Here is a 23,804-nt window from a genome sequence, read left to right as displayed (position 1 = left end):
GGTATAACATTTAAAATATACACATTCAGCAGATCACACAGAATCCCACCCATAAACCTATCTACAATTTTTCCGGGCAATGGCTGAGGCCAATACATTTGTGTGGTGAGAGGGATATTGATGGTTAACAGTTATCTAGGTAGAATTAAAAAATTACAAATGTCACCCCAATCTCTGTTGTTAATGTGAAAAGACAGATTCTTTGATCCTTCTGAACCTTTATATATCTCACTAGTCCAGGTTTGTGAAGGTCTAGCCAAAGTGGGTATGCCATCAGGAATTGGCAGAAATAGATCTTGGCACTATATTGTGTTCAGACACACTGGCACAAGTTAATTGCCCAGCTGAGTTGCCAGTTTCCATAGGTTCCATAGATTCACCTAAGAATAAAATTTAAGGAGAGAAGACAAATATATACCCATGCAGCAGAATACGATGAGTTCAGAGACATGGTTAGGAATTCAGTTATCTATTACTGAGATGGCATGTGTTTAGCATTGCTGTGATTTTTATCTTTTATAACTATTTCCTTCAAGGTTCTATGACTTTTGTATGGCTTTTATTTTCTTTATATATTGCACTATTCTCTTAGGTAGATTTGGTGCCTTTAACAAAAATAAATGGGAAAAATACCATTTTATTTTTATGATTTAATTTAATACCAAACTTTCCTGCTAGAAAATATAGACTTAAAAAAAGTTTTTGGAATTGAGTTACAGTCTCATTCAGATCTCATATTTACTCATTTAAGAAGTCTGTAATTTTATATTTGAGAACTTGTATATCTTAGTAGGATCACAAAATTTTGGATGAAGATTGTGTTCTGAGTGCTTTGAATTTACCTCATTGTAAAAACAAACAAACAAACAAAAAAAACAAAATCCCTTTCTTTTTAGCATGTTATTTCACAATGCAGAAATCATAGGCAAAAAGATACACTCAAAATGGACTTTGTATCTTGCACATCTTAATATGTGAATATATTATTTTTCAGCAAGTAAGAGATACTTCAACTATGTTAAAGGGGTTTGTAATAGTTTCAACCTTTTTGTCAGATGGTGCCAGGTTAAATTATTAAGAAATGAGCACTAAAATATACTGTTTACTTATATGAATACAGATAAGATCTGAGAATAAAAAAACGTAACAATATAAAATTTCAGTACAATATAATATCATCTATGTATTTCCATAAAAGGATTGTCAGGAAGCAACTCATATTTATCAAAAGAAAGCAATTATATATTTGTGCCCTCATCAAGTCTCTTACATAAATAACACTTATCAACATCTTGAACATGAAAGATTGTTTTAAAATAATCTGATCATTTTAACCCGTGTTTGTGTAAATTTTTATCTGAAGACACTCAGCATTTCTGTCCCTGGCTTCCATCAGGGGACATTGCTATATTATCTCAAAGTTTTATCTACAAATTCACTTTATCATGGAATGCAATGCCTCCTTGTTTATTAGGATCTAAGTGGTAGAGAGTGGAATAACACTGCCAAAACCCAGCCTCCGTCCACTGGTACCAAATAGAATGAGGAGACAGAGTTTTGGGTGAAGGAGAAAAATAGTTTTCATTGCTTTGCCAGGCAAAGGAGGCCACAGCAGGCTAATGCCTTAAAGACTGTGCCCTCTTTGGGGAAGAATTACAGGGAGGTTTATGGTCTAAAAGGAGAAAACCAGAGTTTCTGATAAGAATCAGGATTGTGACAGACATGCATTCTTCTTTCTTGGGGGGAATCTTAGTCATGGAAGCTGGTGTTGGGAGTGTCAAGGTGATCCTGGTGGTGGTCTTCTGGGTTATTGCCTAGAATAACAGTACTTGCAAAAATGGCATATTGATTAGAGATTAGAGCAAACTAGGAAAGTTACTGAAAAATATCATGTGCTAATAAGCTTTAACCCACAGGCAATTGTGCTCAGGGTACCTAATATTTAGCTTATAAGTGATAATGTTTAGGGTGTACTCAAATGAGGAAGGTCTCCAAGATGTTCAATTTTAAAGTATGCATTTCTAAAAGAAAGATAAGGAATATAACTTTTCTCAGGTGTATAAAATGCCTACATCATTATGTGTATCCCTTGAGGGGGAACCAGGAATGTGCCCCAAGGCTGAACTCCTTCTTGACAGATCCTCCCTTGTGTTTGGATCCCCTTCTCCTGAAGAGCAGCAGTCTGAGCCTGCCCCTTAGAACTCAGGGAAGGCCATGGAGGCTGAATGAGGCCCAGTTCCTAAAAATAAATGGGGGACACAGAAAGCTTTTTGTGCCAGGACCTCCACAGGACCTTCTTTGGTTACAGTTGGAAGATCCTGAGCTCACCTCCTCCTATGAGAACATCAAAATTATATATATTTACAGGGGAACTACTGATGAGAAAGACTGGAAGCCTAGCAGGAAAGATCTACAACTAAAAATATGAATAAGGAGCCTAGATAGTATGGAGGAGGATGGAGATGCAGTTTGGACAATACCAGTTGCCCTCAGTAGGTGACCCACAAATGGAAGGATGATTACAGTTGCAGAGGATCTCCTCAAGAAATGAAGGGTCCAAGACCCCTATCAGGGCTACCCATCCCAGGGTTCCTATACCCAAAGAAGAGCCCTCATTACATTTAGCTTTGAAGTCCAGAAGGGGTTACATTGCAGAAAGTCAGAAGGCTGAAGGAAATAGAGAGTCCACACTTAAAGGGCAGACACAAAAATCTCACATGCTCTGAGACCCAGGGCAGAAGTAGTAATTTGAAAGGAGTCTAGGTCAGACCCATCTGCCGATCTTGGTGAGCATTCTGGAGAAGCAGGAGACAACTGGAATTCATGCTGAGGACAGACACTGGCAGCAGACATTTTGGGGGAGCCCATTCTTCTAGGAGTACATTGGTATGGGCAAGCATGATTTGGGTATTCTTCCTTTAGCATATTAGAGCCAAGATTTGGCCCCCACCCCATTTCCATCCCCCGAACCAAATGAGCCTATCAGCACCAGTACCAGGATGCCTCAGGACAAACAGCAAGCTGGGCGATGACACAGACCCACCTATCAAAAGACCAGCTGCCTTAAGACAGCCCTTCCAGGATTGGCCATCTACCAGAGGGCCCAGGACATGGCCCCATACATCAGTGCACTAGCACTCGACCCAGACCTACCAGAATCTGTAACCAAGCAGGGCCTCGTGGGGCTCCTGAGAATACAAACCTTCCTGTGCCCTCCATTTCTTGTTTTTAGGGAATAAGCTTCAGCCTCCATGACCTTCCCTGAGTTCCAAAGGGCATGTTCAAACAGTTGCTAATCAGGGAAAAGAGAGGATACACAGACCAGGGAGGAAGAGTCAAGATACAAGAGTACAGCCTGGAGGAGGGTCCTGGTTTCTCTTCAAGGAATTTACATAACAATATCTTTGAGTTCTTCTGCAGGACTAAAACTCCAATAAATGAAATATGTTAACTCCTTGATGGAACATTCATTACAGAAAGAAGGAGGACTTTTGGAAGCCATCCTGGAGCCACTAACTACCAGCTTTGAAAGTCAAGGCACGATTCTCTCTACCCTGATCCTCACTAAGGCCCTATTTTCCACTCCCCAAACTATAAAACCACCTCCCAATCTCTCCCAAAGGGGGTACCATCTTTAAGGCACCAGCAGAGGCCAAGTTTCAGCAACAGACCCTTCAATCAGAGAACCCAGGACTAAGCTCCATCAACCAGTGGTTCAACTGTAGCCCCAGAACTCCCTGGGCCCAAGCTCTGCTCATCAGCAGGCCAACAGCTCCTCAGGCAGCTACTCTGGGCTATAGCCCACTAACCACTGGGCAGACACCAGCTACAGAATACCCTGATCTTAAAGTCAGCTGGGTCAGGAAAAGTCCCACCCACCAGGAGACCTATACTAGCTCTTGGACCCACAGGGCCCAGCAGCCAAAGACCCCAGGACATGGCTGCAACACCAACAGGCTGGTATTGATAGGGATGGAGTAGACACAGATAGTTGCAGAGGCCCCAATAAAGGGTCATAGATAGGGAAGAAGACCTAGGAATGTTGGGAGATCACTGTAGCTTAATAATCGCTCAAGAAAGCCATCAGAACAAGGCAGGCTTGCCTGACTAGTGGCGGGGGGGGGGGGGGTGCAAGAATTGCCTCAGTGGGTGGGGAATGGGTAAGCCCTGCTTTCAGATTCAGACCAAGGGTAGGAGTTTGAGGATGGCCCTTCCACTCATTAGAATACACACATTACTGATTATTCAGGAATTTTTCTCAAAGAGGAAGAAACTTTTTTTTTTCCTGAACCCCACTTCCCTTGAATGATAAAACTATAGCCCAGAGCCTTCTTTGCCTGCCTGCTTGCATCTCTTACAATGTCCTATCTTAATATATCTATTTCTTGCCTATTGCTTTGTCTCTCTCTGAATTCTTTCTGCACAGAGGAATGAAGAACCTGAACCTCAGTGAATCCAGATACCAGGTGAGTGATACTAATTTAAAACTGTGGGTTCAAGTCCCAATCTGGGCTCTGGCTAGGTTCAGGCCATTAGTGCTGTTAGTTTCAGTATTAGCCTGGTGACCCCTACTCAGCCACAGCCTTGCTTATGAGCAGGTCAGTACAAGCTCCGCTATAGCTTGTAAACTTCAGCAAACTGCCTGAAGATCTAACCCCACTCAATAGCAGCAGGCACCAGTTTTAGGATACCTTGGACACCATAGCCAGCTGTGACAAGAAACAGTACCACCCAGGAACAAGCAAACACTAGAACTGGAAACCCCAGGTTTCTGCAGTTACCTGCCTTGTGACCAGCATCGTCTACCAGCAGAAGGTAACTCTAAAGAAAGTCCTGGTGACCAATGAGATCAGGGACCAGCCATGCCCACCAGAGCAGGCAGAGTAGTCAGCCCATCAAAACAGCAGTGAAACTTAACAGCTTATGACCTCAACCTAACCAGAACCCAGGTTGGGACTTGAACCCACATGCCAGGACAAGCACATGGCCTAAACCCAGATTGGGACTTGAAACCACAGTCTTTGAATCGTTCATCCAGTATCTGGAATTACTGAGGTTCAGGTTTTTTGTCTCCCTGCAGAAGGATTTCAGTAAGAGACAAAGTGATAGGCAAGAAATAGATTTATTAATATGGGATGCTTGTGAGAAATGCAAGTGGGCAGGCAAGGAATCTCTGCCCTGAGGATTAGGTGGGCTACATTTTGACTGCCTCTTCCTCTTTGAGTAGTGGCTCCTCCTTGTTATCCAGTAAGAGAATTTTGACCCTATAATGTCAAACTAGGACTGTCATGGTACTTTTTCAAATCAGGAGAGGGATTCCTGCCCTTGGTCTGAACCTGAATGCAGCCCTCACCCCATCCTCCATCCAATGACCTGAGGCATATCTCATGCCTCCATTAGTTAAGCAAGCCTGCCTCATTCTGATGCCCTCTTGAGCAATTATTAACTTACTGTGGTTACCTGGGTTTCCTTCTCTATCTTTGGTCCATTATTGGGACTTCTACAACTCCCTGTGTAACTATCCTACTCCATCCCTACCAGAAAGACCCTCTCAGCCCATAAAGTGAGCACTCCTAGAGCAGTTCTGGTGATCAGAATGAAGTGGGCTGCTGGGATGCATAGGACATCTCCTACAAAAGCTCACTTCTCCAAGGCCAAGAAGCAGAACCAACCTGCCAAATACATAGAAGTAAACACAGCAAATAAGCAAAATGAGGAGACAGGAATATGTTCAAAAAAAGAAAGAACAAAGTAAATCACTAGAAGAAGAATTAAGTAAAACAGAGATAAGCAATCTATAATAGAGATGAGAATTTGGAAGAAGATTAGATACAGAGAGTGAGAAGTTAGCCATATCTAACAAAGAATAAAACAGAGATAAAGAATATTATAATTAAAACAAAAACAAAACAAAACAAAAAAACACTAGAAGTTATGAACAGGAGATTAGAATATACAGGAGAGCTGCTAGGGAATATAGTTAGTACTGATTATGTTTACTTTTTCTCATATGGTTTTCTATTCAACGGGTAATTCTTTAAAACTCCCATTTGATTTCATTTATTTATTTGTTTGTCTGTTTGCTTTTTAGGGCTGCACAAGTGGCATATGGAAGTTCCCAGGCTAGGGGTCAAATCAGAGCCACAGCTGCCGGCCTAGGCCATAGCCACAGCATTGTGGGATCTGAACTGCATCTGTGGCCTACAATACAGCTCACAGCAATGCTGGATACTTAACTCACTGAGAGATGCCAGGGATCAAACCCGAATCCTCATGGTGTTTGTTTCCTCTGAGCCAAAATGGGAACTCCTTGATTTAATCTAAATAAACAATTTTCTTTATGATAATAGGATATTGTCCTGCCTTGAGATGCCCAGAAGCAGTAACTGAGATGGAGATTTATGCCTAAATTAATGTATTGAGGTAGTGCTCTCTGGTGAAATCTGTGAGAACCTAAGAGAAAAAGCCAAGCAAATGTATGGTTTTTACCTGAAGTGTAGGCCTTGATTTGATAAGAAAATCAAGAATATTAATTGTATCACAAGTTATCCCATCTTGAGATATTTTGCAGTCTAATATCCACTATTCGTTGGCTAAGTCATAAGTCATCATAAGTGGAAACAATGGGAGGCTCAAGTCCTTTCAGGCATTTCTGTCTTCCCAGGGCAATTCTCTAGGGAGGGGTGTGGCTGGGGGACTTTAATAGCCAACACTCACAGAACCAGGACCATGAGTAAACAGGTCTGGTAGAAGTAATCTGATGGTATTACTTGTTCCTCCATAACACGTGCGTGTATTCTAGTATTTCATTTTGTATTGTTTTAACTTGCTAGAATCTTTGTTCTGGGGACTGATAGCAATCAGCATAATAAAGGTCCAGAATTCAGCCATAAATACCATTACTGATGCTGCAACCACGGCAGGGATCAAGCAAGAATACAATATAAGAGTTTGGTCTTTGTGAAAACAACATGTGCTCATGTGTAGCAAGGCCCCAGCAGGAAATTTATTCTAGGACCCAGAGCAGATGGTACAGTTGCCAATTGACCTTTATGGAACATTGTTCACTGCTTGACTTTACTGAATAAAGAGACAGAAAAAAAGTCAGCTTTCTCATGCTCAAAGATCTATTTAATCCACCTCAGTGTTTTATATATAATCATACATAGACACTGAAATAATTCACATTTTCCTCAAAATAATTCTTTATGAGAATGAAATTTGGGGTATGTATTATAATTGCCTGATAAAATACGGAATTCTTTGTTAAATTTGAATTTCAGTGAATATTCTCAGTGAATATTTTCTTAGTATGCATTTTCCCACAAAATATTTGGTACTTACTTATACTAAAACTTATTCACTGTTTATCTGAAATTCAAATTTAACTAGTAATGTCATATTTTTATCTCTAAAATTTGTCCACCCTAGACAATAGCCGGATTACTTAGAATACAATATCATTACAGTGCAATGGTGTGTTATAAACCAAAATAAGGTAATTTTTAAAATCATTTGTCCTGAGTTTTCCATGATCAATGCATAGATTAAAGATAAAATTCTTTTTACGAAGAAATAGGTGAAAAACATCAAAATACAATAGATTTAAGTGCTTAAACTTTTGCTCCTTTCAACTTCTTAGAAACATCAAATGTTAAACACACACTTACATAGACACACAGGTATATACTTGAACATACACACAATTTTTTACCCTCATTAAGTTTTAAAAGCTACTGTTTGGTGGAGTTACAGTATCAATTTATAAAAGATATATAAAAAGAAAAACCTTGGCTCCCCTGCAGTGCCAGTTGAAAATATATTGCATCGCCTTCACTGCTGAGCAGAGAGGTACTCAGCTACTTGCTATAATATCTCTTGGAATTGGAGACATTCATCACACTGAGGAACCCTACCAGCTAGAAGGAAAGGGGACTTTCTTTATGTGTGATCTCCCTCTAAGAATGGAGAAAAGGAGGTTTTTTTTTGCCCACCCTTTATTTTGCTTTTGATTTTTGTATTATTGCTTGAGAAGTGTATCACAGTAGTCATTCCTTTATCTACTCGCACATACCATTAAAAAGTCAAAGTGTTTGCATGTGTTCCTTAGAGGCAACAGCAGTTAGCTTGTTTTTAATACAAAGTTCCTGGGGGAATAAAATAGGTAAAATAAAATAAAATAAAATAAAATAAAATAAAATAAAATAAAATAAAATAAAATAAAAATAGTCCTTAACAATTTAAAATTAATAATAGTAAAAATCCTAGCCAGCTAAATGCAGCCTGATTTCTCTTTAAGAAAGAATGTTTTTGGTTTGTTTAAATAGATTTTATGGCAGAGTTCTTACAAGTCATTCAGTTTGAATTTTATCTCAAAATAAATTTGAATTAATCCAGTGTTTAGGAATCTTGGGGCTTTGATAAGAAAAACAATAAAAGGTTCACTAATGCATTCACAACACTGGACATTAACTAGGCTTTTACTAAAGTGTTTGGTTCAGTCTTTTTGTTTGTTCATTTATTTGCTTCCTTGATACCTTTTTAGCTTTAGCCTCCTAGACTTCAAAGTTAGACAAATAAATTGAAGAAAAAGTAATAAAGACAATTTAAGCAGTGGAAACAATCATATACTAATGGGGAGTATCTAATAGAAAATGAAAGAATGGCATTATGTACACAATCTTCACTGTGGGGCAGTAAAATGGAATTCTAAGAGAATGAGATCATAGAACCCCACCATGGTGAACATGGACCATATACTAGGAAGGTGTCACAGCACCATTTGTAATGCCCCCCTTCCAACCTTTCCAAGAAGCTGCACATGAGAAAGAGAAGTCATTGAGATACTTATAGAAAGATGATTCCCAAAAGCTTGGGTTGATGGACTTGAGACTATGAAACTATAACCCAAGTGAACCCTATTTTATTATCAGTGGTTCTTGACACGAAGGTTCCTCTCTTTCTCCTTTACTCAGTAGGGAATATACAGATTAGGAACTGAAATGTCATACGTTAGCATGGAATTCAATGAGATGAAACAATAACATATATAAAGAGCATAATTGTTATAAAATAAAAGAAATGATACAAAATGCTGGTAGAGACAGAATTAAGTGGCTTGGACAGAAAAAATTCTTTTAATGAACATAATAATTATGTATGATTGATAGGTGGAAAGAGAACATATCATATTGATAGGTATTGTCCTCTGAAAATGTAAATTCAATGTTTCTGGATATGTTATTTAAAGAAGAATATTTGTATGAAGGTAATTTTATATGTGGTTAAAATTTTTAAAAGAAAACATAAATAAATGCATATACAGTCTTAATTTTATCGCATAAATTAACTTGATAAAGATGCCAGGTCTTGGAGTTCCCGTCGTGGCTCAGTGGTTAACGAATCTGACTAGGAACCATGAGGTTGCGGGTTCGATCCCTGGCCTTCCTCAGTGGGTTAAGGATCCGGCATTGCCATGAGCTGTGATGTATGTTGCAGATGCCGCTCGGATCCCACGTTGCTATTAGCGTAGGCCGGTGACTACGGCTCCAATTGGACCCCTGGCCTGGGAACCTCCATATGCTGGGGGAGCAGCCCAAGAAACGACAAAAAGACACACACAAAAAAAGATGCCAGGTCTTCCCAAAGAAATCCAGAAATCTGTTCCATTTTAATTAAACATTTAATAGATTTTTAATTAAATAAATTTTATAAGCAAAGTCTTAGGGAAAAAGTTCACAAATATCTATGGAAACATTGGAATTTTTAAAAATGAAGTTGGGAGATTAGTTCTACAGATAATAAAACATGTTAACCTACTCATGTTAATAAAAATACACCAGTGACTAGATGAACACATAGAGGCAAACAGGTGTTACTCGGACAGAAATAGAAAAACAGACTTCAGAAGACAATTAAGTGTTCAACAAAGACATATATCTATACATGAAGACACAATATGTGATCAGAGAAGTATTAGAAATATGTGCACATTACTATTTGAAAATAGGATTTTTAAACAGTACAATACATGGACTTAAAATAAAGGAGTTTTATACCGTATATAGATGTGTACTCCATTTGGGAAAAAAAAAAAAGACCTAAGTGGGAAGGACAATTTTAAAATATAATGGAAGAAAATATAGAAAAAATATATTTGTCACATGAAAGGAAATAGTGCTAAAAGAAATCCAAAAGCACAAGTCATAAGATAAAATTCTATGGCTTTGAAATCATTAAAAGTAATTATATTTGCTCAATGTGGGATTTTATAGATGGAGTTAATGTACTGGTCATATTTTAAAAAGATGTATATAAAATCTTAAACCAACAAGGCAATATAGGTATTTCTACATAGTAAAAAGAGAATTACAGAAATCCAATGTGCCTCCACCAAAAAAATACTGAAATTCAGTTTTGATTTTGTTTTTAGCTTTTTAGTACACTTACTTGTGCACATCTGAACACATGCATATAATATATACACACACAAAAATATTAATTTAGTTGCTCAACTTCTCTACTATTTAGGAAAATGCAATTTTAAATCACTATAAGATACAGTTAATATATATTAGATTGCCTAAATGTGAAAGTAAGTTTATATCAAGGTCTGGGGACATGGAAAACTTCATGCCTCATCTGAACTCATACAACCAATCTGGAAACCAATACGGCAACATTTAGTCAATTTGAAAATACTCATTCCCTATATGACAGCACAAACAATTCTTCCACTTATTATGTCCTACAGCAAACTTCCACACAGGTAACTAACTAGATGCACAGTTGGGACCTCATGGAAGCTTATTTTTGGTAGCAGTGAAATGGTGGCAATCCAGATATCCGTCATCAAGGAAATGGATAAGAGACATATGCAGAATGTTGGGTGCCTTTGACAATAAAGTGTGATGTAAACACAATCCCTGAGTTAGCAATATGGGAAGGTAAAAACAATGTGGAATATAAAAAGTATCAAATTGAAGGCAATTTCTATCTCAACGACTAGTACAAGTTAAAACAGATACATGATAATCACACTACTTGTAATTTCAAGGATATTTGTCAATGTCATACAAACAGATTAGACTGGGCAGCTATGGGAAATTTCTCTAATGAGAGGTTGACAGGGGAGGAAGCAAAAAAAGAAGAAATTTGGCAGTGCCCACTGTAGCTCAGCAGGTTATAAACTCGATTAGCATTCGTGAGGATGTGTGTTTGATTCCTGGCCTCACTCAGTGGGTTAAGGATTCCATGTTGCTTTGAGCTGCAGTGTAGGTCACAGATGCAGCTTGGGTCCCACATGGCCATGGCTGTGGCGTAGGCTGGCAGCTGAAGCTCTAATTTGACCCCTAGCCTGGGAACTTCCATATGCCACAGGTATAGCCCTGAAAAAGTGAAAAAAAAACAAACACAAATTAAATAAATATGTATGGTGTCTTTCATAGACGAGAAAAGGGTGCTTTGAAAGAGATATATGATGAGCTCAACACTGAAAAATACATTAGCACACAGTAATTTCATTAAAAATGTATGTGGAAGATTTATACAAAAATTTAAAATCAGTAATAATTATTGCATTTCTACTCTTAGTATCCCTTATTGTTTGAACATGAAAAGAGCTATATAAAATCAACAGCAGTGTAAGAAAGTAAATTAAAACCTATTTACCAATCTTCTGTACTTTTTTAAAAACAGACTCACAATCACATTTTATTTAATATACATGGCACTTTGTTAGGTTTTCACATAACTATAGAAAAATTCTGATAGTAATGTTTGCTTAAGAGTGATTTAGTTGTTAAACAATCAATGTTAATTTTAGAATAAATACTATATTTTTATAAATTATTTAGAGAAATTTTCTACATGGTTTATTTGATTACATTTAATACTATCTTTCAGTCAACATAACCAATATAATCAATGTAATATCTGTTTAAATAGATAAAATAATATTTTTTGTCTTTTTTTTTTTTTCAAGGCTGCACCCACAGCACATGGAGGTTCCCAGGCTAGGTGTCTAATCGGAACTGTTACTGTTGGCCTACACCAGAGCCACAGTAACACCAGATCCAAGCCCCATCTGTGACCTACTCCACAGCTCATGGCAATGCTGGATCCTTAACCCACTGAGTGAGGCCAAGGATCGAACCCACAACTGCATGGTTCCTAGTCGGATTCGTTTGTGCCACGCCATGACGGGAACACCTAAATAGATAAAATAATTTAAAACCTACTCTACATACACACAAAAAGGCCTAAAATAACTGCTACATATATACAAGAAAACTCACTTCCTATAAATAAAAATTTTAAGTTATTATTTTTATAACTTGATGGAGAAAATAGTAGAATAGAAAACAAATTGTTTTGGAAGTGGGATATCTGACAATATTTCGTGTATGTCCACAGAAATGTCACCTAAATTTTATGAGTTTCAGATTCCTCACCTGAAAACTGAGTATATTTATTTATTCTATTTTGTAATTAAAAAAATAAAATAAACATGTATGATTCTATTTAGCCGACAATGTTTTACCACATATGTACATGATTTCATTCATTTATTCACTCAGTAATCATGTATCTATGTATACTATTGATACATTTAATCTGTCTTGATTTCAGTGCCATCCCCCTTAAATTCTCCTTTCATATTAAAGCCAAGTGATTCATTTTATTCTTTTGTTCGTGTATATTGTTCTCTGTCACTAATAGAATAAATTTTAATATTCCACATGTCAGACAAAACTCCAAAAAAACTCAACACTACTTATTCATTCAGCTTTAACTTTCAACATGATTACCCTTGAGTAGTTTGTGTTTGTGTCTGGATACCCACACTACACATTACAATACATTGGTGCTTTTCATTATACCCTTGTTACAGACTTAAATTAATTTCTCATCTATTTTTGCCTTGATGATACTTCCAATTATCTGCAATACATAAATAAATGTCATCATATATACATGAAGACCTCTCCTCACCTTGTGATTTTGACTTTCATGCTCCAAACTTTGTGTTCAAGTCTTGATCCTAACTTCATACTTAATAACTTGATAAAATTTATGTTGTAGATTTATATATCAACCTTCAACACTGAGTAGTAATTCACCAAAGAATTACAAATATTTCTAGTTATTGCCTAGAAATGAACATGAACACAATAATTAATTTTCATTCAATAAATTAATTAATATATTAGAAATAAACATAGCAAATTCAGTCTATAAATCGTAAGAATGCTGCAAGCTTAACGTCCAGATTAATTTAATTAGAATTCCAGCTTGATTCAGATGGCTAAAATTTTGTTGAGAATTTTTGCCTCTATATTCATCAAAGATATTGGCCTATAGTTTTCTTTTTTGGTGGTATCTTTGAATTAGGGTGATGGTGGAATCATAGAATGTCTTTGGGAGTGTTCCTTCTTCTTCAAACTTTTGAAAAGGTTTAAGGTGGATGGGTATAAGTTCCTCTTTGAATGTTTGGCAGAATTCACCTGTGAAGCCATCTGGTCCTGGACATTTATTTGGAGTGTTTTTATGACATATTCAATTTCATTTCTAGTGATCAGTCTGTTCAGTTGATCTATCACTTCTTGATTCAGTTTTGCAGGCTGTAAGTCTCTAGAAAATTGTCCATTTCTTCTAGGTTGTCAAATTTGTTGGCATACAATTGTTCGTAGTATTCTCTCATGATTTTTTTCTATTTCTGTAGTATCCATTGTGACTTTTCTTTTTTAATTTCTGATTTTGATTCTTTGGGTTTTTTCTCTCCTCTTCTTGGTGAGTCTAGCCAGAAGTTTGTTAATTTTGTTTACTTTTTCAAAGAGCCAGCTCTTGGTTTTATTGCTTTCTTCTATTGCTTTTTTAATCTCTATTGTATTGATTTTCTCTTTGATCTTTATGATTTCCTTCCTTCTGCTGACTTTAGGGTTTTTTTGTTCTTCTTTTTCTAATTAATTTATATGTTGGGTTAAGTTATCAATTTGAGATTTCTCTTCTATTTTGAGGAAGGCCTGTATTGCTATGAATTTCCTTCTGAGTGCTGCTTTTGTAGCATCCCAAAGATTTTGAGTGGTTGTATCTTCATTATCATTTTTCTCTAGGTATTTTTAAATTTCTTTCTTGATTTCCTCATTGACCCATTGATTTTTTTAGTAGCATGTTGTTTAGTCTCCATGTAGTCAGTTTTTTCTCATTTCTTTTCCTGTGGTTGATTTCTAGTTTCATGCCATTGTGGTCAGAGAAGATACTTGAAATAGTTTCTATATTCTTAAATTTGCTGAGGTTAGCTTTGTGACCCAGTATGTGATCAACTCTTGAGAATGTTTCATGGGCACTTTAGAAGAATGTATATTCTTATTTTTTTGGGTGTAATGTCCTGAAAATGTTGATTAGGTCTAACTTTTCTATTGTGTCCTTTAGGATCTCTGTTGCCTTATTGATTTTCTGTCTAGAGGATCTGTCCATTGCTGTGAGTGGGGTATTAAGTCTCCTATTATTATTGTATTCCCATCAATTTCTCCTTTTATGTCTGTTAGTATTTGTTGTAGGTATCTGGGTGCTCTTATATTATGGGCATATATATTGATGATTCTAATACCTTCTTCTTGAATGGATCTTTTAATCATTAAATAGTGTCCTTCTTTTCCTTTCTCAATGGCCTTCATCTTAAAGTCTATTTTGTCTGATATGAGTATTGCAAATCGTGCTTTCCTGTCTTGTCCATTGGCATGAAATATCTTTTCCCATCCCCTCACGTTCAATCTATATGTGTCCTTTGCTCTAGAGTGAGTTTCTTGTAGGTAGCAAATTGAAGGTGTTTAGCCATCTGAATCCAACAACATGTAAAAAAGATCATATACCGTGAACAGGTGGGATTCATCCCAGGTTCATAAGAATAGTTAGACATATGCAAATCAATCAAAATCATACACCACATTAGCAAAAGAAAAGTCAAAAACCACATGATCATATCATAGATGCAGAGAAAGCATTTGACAAAATCCAACATCTATTCATGATCAAAACTCTTACCAAAGTGGGTATAGAGAGGCCATTCCTTAACATAATCAAAGCCATTTATGACAAACCCACAGCAAATATAACACTCAATGGAGAATAGCTGAAAGCCTTCCTACTAAAATCTAGAACAAGGCAAGGATGCCCACTCTTACCACTGTTATTTAACATAGTACTGGAAGTCCTAGCCACAGCAATCCAACAAACAAAAGAAATAAAAGCATCCAAGTACGAAGAGAAGAGGTAAAACTGTCACTGTATACAGATGACATGATATTATCATGTCATCTAAGGAAACCCTAAGGACTCAACACAAAAGCTGCTGGAACTGATTAACAAATTCAGCAAAGTAGCAAGATATAAGATTAACATTCAGAAATCAGTCACATTTCTGTATATTAACAATGAAATATTAGAAAAGGAATACAGAAATATTATACCTTTTAAAATTGCACCCCAAAAAATCAGATACCTAGGAATACACCTGACAAAGGAGGTAAAGGACTTATATGCTGAGAACTATAAAACATTAATCAAGGAAATTCAAGAAGATGTAAAGAAATGGAAAGATATTTCATGTTCATGGGTTGGAGAAATTAATATTGTAAAAATGGCCATACTACACAAAGAAATCTACAGATTCAATGCAATCCCTATCAAATTACCCATGACATTTTTCACAGAACTAGAACAAACAATCCAAAAATGTATATGGAACCACAAAAGACCCAGAATTGCCAAAGCAATTCTGAGGAGCAAAAACCAAGCAGGAAACAGAACTTTCCCATACTTCAGGCCGTATCACAAAGCCACAGTCATCAAGACAGTGTGGTACTGGTACCAAAACAGACATACAGACCAATGGAACAGAGTAGAGAACCCAGGACACCTATGATCAATTAATGGAGGCAAGAAGATAAAATGGAAAAAAGACATTCTTTCATCAAGTATTGCTGGGAAACTTGGACTGCTGCATGCAAATCAATGAAACTAGAACACACCCTCACACCATGTACAAAAATAAACTCAAAATGGCTTAAAGACTTAAATATAAGATACCATCAAACTCCTGGAAGAGAACATAGGCAAAACATTCTCGGACATCTACCTCATGAATATTTTCTCAGGTGAGTCTCCCAAAGCAACATAAATAAAAAGAAAAATAAACCAATAGGTTTATTTGATAAACCAATAGGTTTAATCAAACTGACAAGTTTTGCACAGCAAAGGAAACCAAAAAGAAAACAAAAAGACAACTTACAGAATGGGAGAAAATAGTTTCAAATGATGCAACTGACAAGGGCTTAATCTCTAGAATATACAAGCAACTTTTACAACCCAACAGCAAAAAAAGCCAACAACCCGATGGAAAAATGGGCATAAGACCTGAATAGACATTTTTCCAAGGAAGATGTACAGATGGCCAATAAGCACATGAGAAAATGCTCAAGATTCACTGATTATTAGAGAAATGCAAATCAAAACTACCATGAGATACCACCTCACACCAGTCAGAATGGCCATCATTAATACATCCACAAATAACAAATGCTGGAGAGGGTGTGGAGAAAAGGGAACCCTCCTGTATTCTTTGTGGGACTGTAAGCTGGTACAACCACTATAGAGATCAGTATGGAGATACCTTAGAAATCTATACATAGAACCACCATATGACCCAGAAATCCCTCTCTTGGGCATATATCTGGACAAAATTTCCTTGAAAAAGACACATGCACCTGCATGTTCATTGTAGCTCTAGTCACAATAGCCAAGACATGGAAACAACCCAAATGTCCATCAAAAGATGATTGGATTAGGAAAACGTGGTATATATACACAATGGAATACTACTCAGCCATAAAAAAGAACTGAATAATGCCATTTGCAGCAACATGGATAGAACTAGAGACTCTCATCCTGAGTGAAGTAAGTCATAAAGAGAAAGACAAATACCATATGATATCACATATCTGGAATCTAATATAAAGCACAAATGAACCTTTCCACAGAAAAGAAAATCATGGACTTGGAGAATAGACTTGTAATTGCCAAGGGGGAAGGGGAGGGAGGGGGTGGTTGGGGAGCTTGGGGTTAATAGGTACAAACTATTGCCTTTGGAATGGATTAGCAATGTGTAGCACTGGGAACTATGTTCAGTCACTTATGATAGAGCATGATAATGTGAGAAAATAGAAAGGGTACATGTATGTGTAACTGGGTTACAGTAGAAAAAAATTGTATTGGGGAAATAAATATTAAAATTATAATAATATTTTAAAAAGCAAAGAATATAAAGTGATAATTAAAAGAAAACTATAGATGAAGGTTAAAAAAAAAAATTCCAGCTTGGCAGTTGATTGTCAAATATGGCATGCAATGATACAAAGGAGCATTACCTTGTCTGGACACATGAACAAACAAATATTCTTAACTATGTTGTCCTTTAGAAAGGACTTATACATCCTTTATGTTTTTATAAAGCACTTAGAAAAGCATTATTGGAGAAATATGAAATAATGATAGAAAACTCTAATCACTACAATGTCTATAAGTGTTGTAAAAATATGCTAATTTGTCTTGGACATTTTCAACAAAGTTGTACTTTCTTCTGTATCTTATAAAAATTCATGACAAAAACATAAGTTGTCCGGCAACACTGAGCCATCTGTTTTGTTCAGATCTTATCATTGTTTTGCTCTGTGCAACAATAATTAAGTATGTTGGCAGTAGGAGAAATAACAGTTGGATTTCTTTAGAAGATTAACAGTATGAACAGTACAGCTAAGAGGGGAATTTTCTCACTGATTCCCAAAATATCCCACCTTTACAACTTTATAGCAGAGGAACATGTAGAGCCGCCCACTCTCTCTCCTACCTACCACCAAATGGCCACAAAATCTTCAATGCATGCAGCACTTTTCAGAGTATCATTTTTTTTTCTTCTGAAATAAGAATGTTTACTACTGCTATTCTACCTCTATCTTACAGCTATCATTTTTTTTCTTCTCTTACATCTTTATATTTTATAGTAAATATTTATTTTTCTTTCTTTCCTCATTCCCTTTAAGGTTGGCATCTATTATAAATCTATTTAAAATCATTAAACTTTTGACAACTGACACCAAAAGCACAGGCACAAAAAGCACCAGAAACAAAATAGACAAGTGGAAACTAAAATACTTCTGATCATCAAAGGAAAAAACAGCACAATGAAAAAGCAAACTATCAGAGTGGGAGAAAAAATATTTGCCAACCACAGATCTAATAAAAGGGTTAATATATAAAATATGTAAGTAACTCATATAACTTAATAGCAAAAAAACACAAACAACCCTGTAAAAAATGGGAAAAGGACCTGAATAGACATTTCTCCAAAGAAGACACACAAATGGCCAACAGATATATAAAAGGTGCTCAACATCACCAATCATCAGGGAAATACAGAGCAAAACTATAATAAGAGGGAGTTCCCATTATGGTGCAGTGGAAAAGAATATGATTAGTATCCATGAGGATGAGGGTTTGATCCCTGGCCTTGTTCAGTGGGTTAAGGGATCCAGCATTGCCATGAGCTGTGGTATAGGTCACAGACGTGGCTCAGATCTGATGTGGCTGTGGGTGATGTAGGCTGGCTGCTGTAGCTCTGATTCAACTCCTAGCCTGGGAACTACCATATGCTATGGGTCCAGCCCTAAAAACAAACAAACAAAAAAACAAAAGATAATAAGATATCATCTTACATTTCTTAGGATGTTCATTACCAAAATTTTTTTTTTTAAAAAGATAAGTGTGGGTGAGGATGTGGAGTGAAGAGCAGTTATGCACACTGTTGATGGGAGTGTAAATTGGGGCAGCTACTATGGGAAACAGTATCAAGGATCCTCAAAAAATTAAAAATAGTATTATTATGTGATCCAGCAATCTCGCTTCTGAGCATATGGTCAAAGGATTTGAAAGCAGGAACTCAAAGCAGTGTCTCTACCCGTGTTTATTGCAGCATTTTTCACAATAGCCATGACATGGAGACAACCTAAATATCCATTGATGGATAAATGAATAAAGAAATTGCAGTAAATGCCTACAATGGAATATTACTCAGTAATAATATTACTCAGTATAAAACTGGAGGACTTTATGCTAAGTAAAAAAGCCAGAAATGGAAGGGCAAATATACATGATAACACTTAATATAAGGTATTTAAAATGGTCAAACTCTTAGAAGTACCTGGTTGAATAGTGGTTGCCAGGGCCTACAGGTAAGGAGAAACAGAGTAAGAGCCAAAGGGTATGACAGAGCTAGTGCCTATAGATATTAATACTGTCTTGTATACTTAAAAACTTGCTAAGAAGGTAGCACATGTTGTGTTCTTATGAAAATTAATAATAAAGAAGATGAGAGAAAACTTTTACAGATGATGGATACGCTTATGACATACATTCTGATGCTGATTTCACAGATGTATACTTATCTACACTCCCATCAGGTTCCATACATTAAATACATACAGCTTTTAGTATGTCAATCATATCTCAATAAAGTGGCTGAATTTTTCTTATTTTCATCTTCCAGTTGAATCTCAAATGTACACTTCTATACTTAAAAATATGAATTTCTTCCATTGTTTACTAAGATGATGACTTAATTTGCTGTCAGTCTTAAACATTTAGATTATCATCTTGGTTTTGATTAGAGAAACAGTACTATTTTATAAATAAATTCAATTTATATGCCCCAAGAACTTCTATAATATTACATAAGAATCAAATTCAAATATTCTAATTCATTATAAATTGTTGAGTATCACATAGTTCTTAATTTTCTCCTTACATCATTATCATGTTAAGTTTTCTTCTACTTCTATAAATCCAAATTTAAAGTGTGTGTGTATATTTATAAATTTATTAGGTTTTATTTTTATTTTTTTTAAGTATTTTCATCTTTTTGGTCTACACCCACAGCATATGGAAGTTCCCAGGCTAGGGGTCAAATTGGACCTGTAGTTTCTGGCCTATACCACTGCCACAGCAATGCCAGATCTGAGCTGCGTCTGAAACCTACACCACAGCTCACAGCAAAACTAGATACTTAACCTACTGAGGCCAGGGATTAAACCCGCATCCTCATGGACACCAGTTGGGTTCATAACTTGCTGAGTCATGATGGGAACTCCTATTAAGTTTTAATACAATTAGTTTGTACCAAAGTTATCCATCCCTAGTATCTAGATGAAATTTGAAATTTTAATTCTAAGTCCTGTGTTGGCATGTGTCATATAAATATTTTGCCGTACAATATTTCAATAATTTGTATTTGGCTTTATACAAAAATAAAATAGAAGTATGTACATCACTTGTATCTTGGATATTTAATTATTGTATGTATGTATGTGTTTATGTATATGTATGTATGTTTCCTTCTAGATTTCCACAAACTAAATGCATGATCCCAAATACATAGCATTAGAATTATGTAAAGGGAAAAAAAAATTAAGCCATGTTGCATTTCTTGCTTGCTATAACCTTCAGCATTATATTATATTTGTAAACTATATTGCAATGAAAAATTCAGCTGAAAAATTTGTTCCCTGAATATCTCTCAGAATATTTTGTGTATTATATCTAGTGTTTCTTTCTTACAAAACACTTTTGGGTTTTCCATCTTAAAATTGACTTTGTGTTTTTTTAATCTTTTAACAAATTCAAATATGCAACCAAGGAGAATATTTCATTTCCAACAATTTTATGAAAATAGAGCAAAAAGAAGGACATCATCCAAGGATATGGAGGAAAGATTAAAATGTGCCCTTAAAATGACAAAATTAAAACATATGTAACTATATTATTATACATATACATATTGTTTAATATACTTGATTATAGGTTAATTTTACTGGACATTTCTCCAACTAAATATCAGGTACTGATTGCCTTATGAAGATAATTCTGTTTAAATAATCCCCTCAGTACAAATCCCCTCATTTGTAAAATCTAATATTCTGTATATCTATGTTAAAATTCAACTTTGTTCTCTGCCAAACATTATACTGTTAAATTTATCCCGTGGAATATCATTCATTTTAAATTCAGGTATGTTTTATTCAGTCTTAGAATTTCTATTTGTTTCTTTTTCTTATAGTGTCTACTTCTCTGTTAAGTTTTTCTATATTTTCATTCATTATTAGCATGTCCCATCCCTCCCTTTGTACTCTATGAGATAGGTTCTGATGCAAATTATTTAATAATAGAATAACAACCAAATTTTATTGAATGCCTAGTATATCATTCTACTACACTATGTTATATATACACATGTGCAGGCACACTGTGTGTGTTTTGTGTGTTTTGTTTTTATTCTGCACTTCACAGAAAGGTTTGTGGTAACTGTGCATTGAGCACATTTTCCCCCAACATTTGCTCACTTTGTATCTGTGTCACATTTTGTTAATCCTCAAAATATTTCAATTTCTTTCACTATTAGTATATTTGCTATGATGATCTGTGATCAATGATCTTTGATAATACTATTATAAAAACACTGTGACTCACTAAAATCTCAGATGAGCATTTTTTAGCAATAAAGTATTTTTAAATTATGTTCTTTTTTAAGATAATGCTATGGAACACTTAGTAGACTACAGTATAGTATAAACATAACTTTTTGTGCACTGGGAAAACAAAAAATACATATGATGTGCTTTATTGCAATATTCACTTTATTGTGGTATTCTGGAACAAAACCTGCAATATCTCCAAGGTATATCTGTACTATATATTATACTATTACATACTACTCTATAAAATATGAAGTATATATTGTCCTATTTTTGTGTGTGACAAAATAGTGTAGCATAATCTTGAAAGTCAAATTCCTGAATTTATATTTCAGTTTATCCATTGCAATATAGATGACTGTGTAACAACTAGAGAGTCCCTTCCTTTCCATACTAAGAAATTTTTGCTTGAAAAGTGGCTGCCATACTAAGAAATGTATTTTATCATATCTCCTCATTTCTTATATCTCATGGAGGGGGCCCTACACTTGGGATTGTCTAATGTAGCATGTGTCAATACCAGGTCCTACTTAAAGGTTTTATATGATTTCCTCATGTTCTTGTCTCCCTGTATGCAGACTTAATGGTGTCAGGGTCAACTAGAAGCCACAAGATGGCAGAGGTAAAACATGGCATCATCTAGGGACCTTCAATCCCACTTCAATGTGGGGAGTTACCTGACTAGAATCATTTCCACTGAATTTGATCTAAATAAAATCAAATCTTTATTTTATTATTTCATGAAGATTTGAGACTTTCTTGTTATAGCAATTAACAAGTATTGGTTAAATATGACTTTTTACAAATTTTTTACTTTCATGATGACACAGAGTTATTATTTTTTATTTGATTTTTTTTGTCTTTTTGTCTTTTTAGGGCTGTTCCCATGGCATATGGAGGGTCCCAGGCAAGGGGTCTAATTGGACCTGTAGCTGCAGGCCTATTCCATAGCCACAGCACCTCCAGATATGAACTACATCTGTGACTTACACCACAGCTCATGGCAACACTGGATTCTTAAGCCACTGAGTGAGGCCAGGGATCAAACCCATAACCTCATGGTTCCTGATTGGATTCATTTCTGCTGTGTCATGATGGGAACTCCAGATTTATTATTTTTTAAACAGGCTTATTGAATAATTAATGAATTCTTCTATGTGGACTATATAGATTAGATTTTGGTGCACAGTAAACATTATATAATTACTTGTTAGTATAATAATTATTATTAGCAGTAAGGTAAATTTATGTGGCATGTACTATACTGACTATACATATAGGGAAATTGGTCAATCAACTAGCAACTTCTTTTGATTCTCTTCAGTTTGTAAATAATTTTTTTCTTTCTTTTTCTTTTTGTCTTTTTGTTTTTTCTAGGGCCACACCCACAGCTGATGGAGCTTCCCAGGCTAGGGGTCTAATTGGAATTGTAGCCACCAGCCTATGCCAGAGCCACAGCAATGCAGGATCCGAGTCACGTCTATAACCTACATCACAGCTCACAGCAATGACAGATCCTTAACCCACTGAGAAAGGCCTGGGATTGAACTCACAACCTCATGGTTCCTAGTCAGATTTGTTAACCACTGAGCCAAGAGGGGAACTCCAGTTTGTAAATAATTATAAAAAATGTTTAGAGATTAAAACAATATGCTAGATATAATCTGATTATTCCTTTACAAATCCTAAGGTACAAGGTGAAACATACTCAAATATAATAAATGAAAACCACATCAAAGTCTTCAGCAGATTAATTCTTAACAAAAGCCTTATGAAGACTACTCAAAATAACATCCCACTATATTTGGTTTCAAGGAAATTTTGAGTTTAAAGAAATGTTAGTTTATATTGAGTGGCACAATTACTGAAAACTATAGCTTGTCTTGACAGATTAATCTACTATACTTATCTGTTTAGGTTTATCATTCAGTATGACTGAATCTTAAAATTATATTTAACCAAAGCAAGTTACATTTATTAAGTTGAGTATCACGTACATTGTCTGTGGAATATCCTATGTGTAGGCTGTGGGAGGAGGAGACAGAACTACAGAATTCTGTTGGTAGTGAAAAGATGTGAGTAGAGGGTCTTATCCCAAGTCCTACTGGGAACAATGTGATTCTTTATTTCCAAGGCTTTGGATTAGTCAGTCTTTAAGAGTGAGTCTGTTTTAGACATGTTCATTAAAGTTTCCCTTCATTTAACAATTGAAAAGGGAAACAA

Source organism: Phacochoerus africanus, chromosome 13 (genome assembly GCF_016906955.1).
Source record: "Phacochoerus africanus isolate WHEZ1 chromosome 13, ROS_Pafr_v1, whole genome shotgun sequence".
Lineage (NCBI taxonomy): Eukaryota > Metazoa > Chordata > Mammalia > Artiodactyla > Suidae > Phacochoerus > Phacochoerus africanus.
This window is presented reverse-complemented; position numbering follows the sequence as displayed.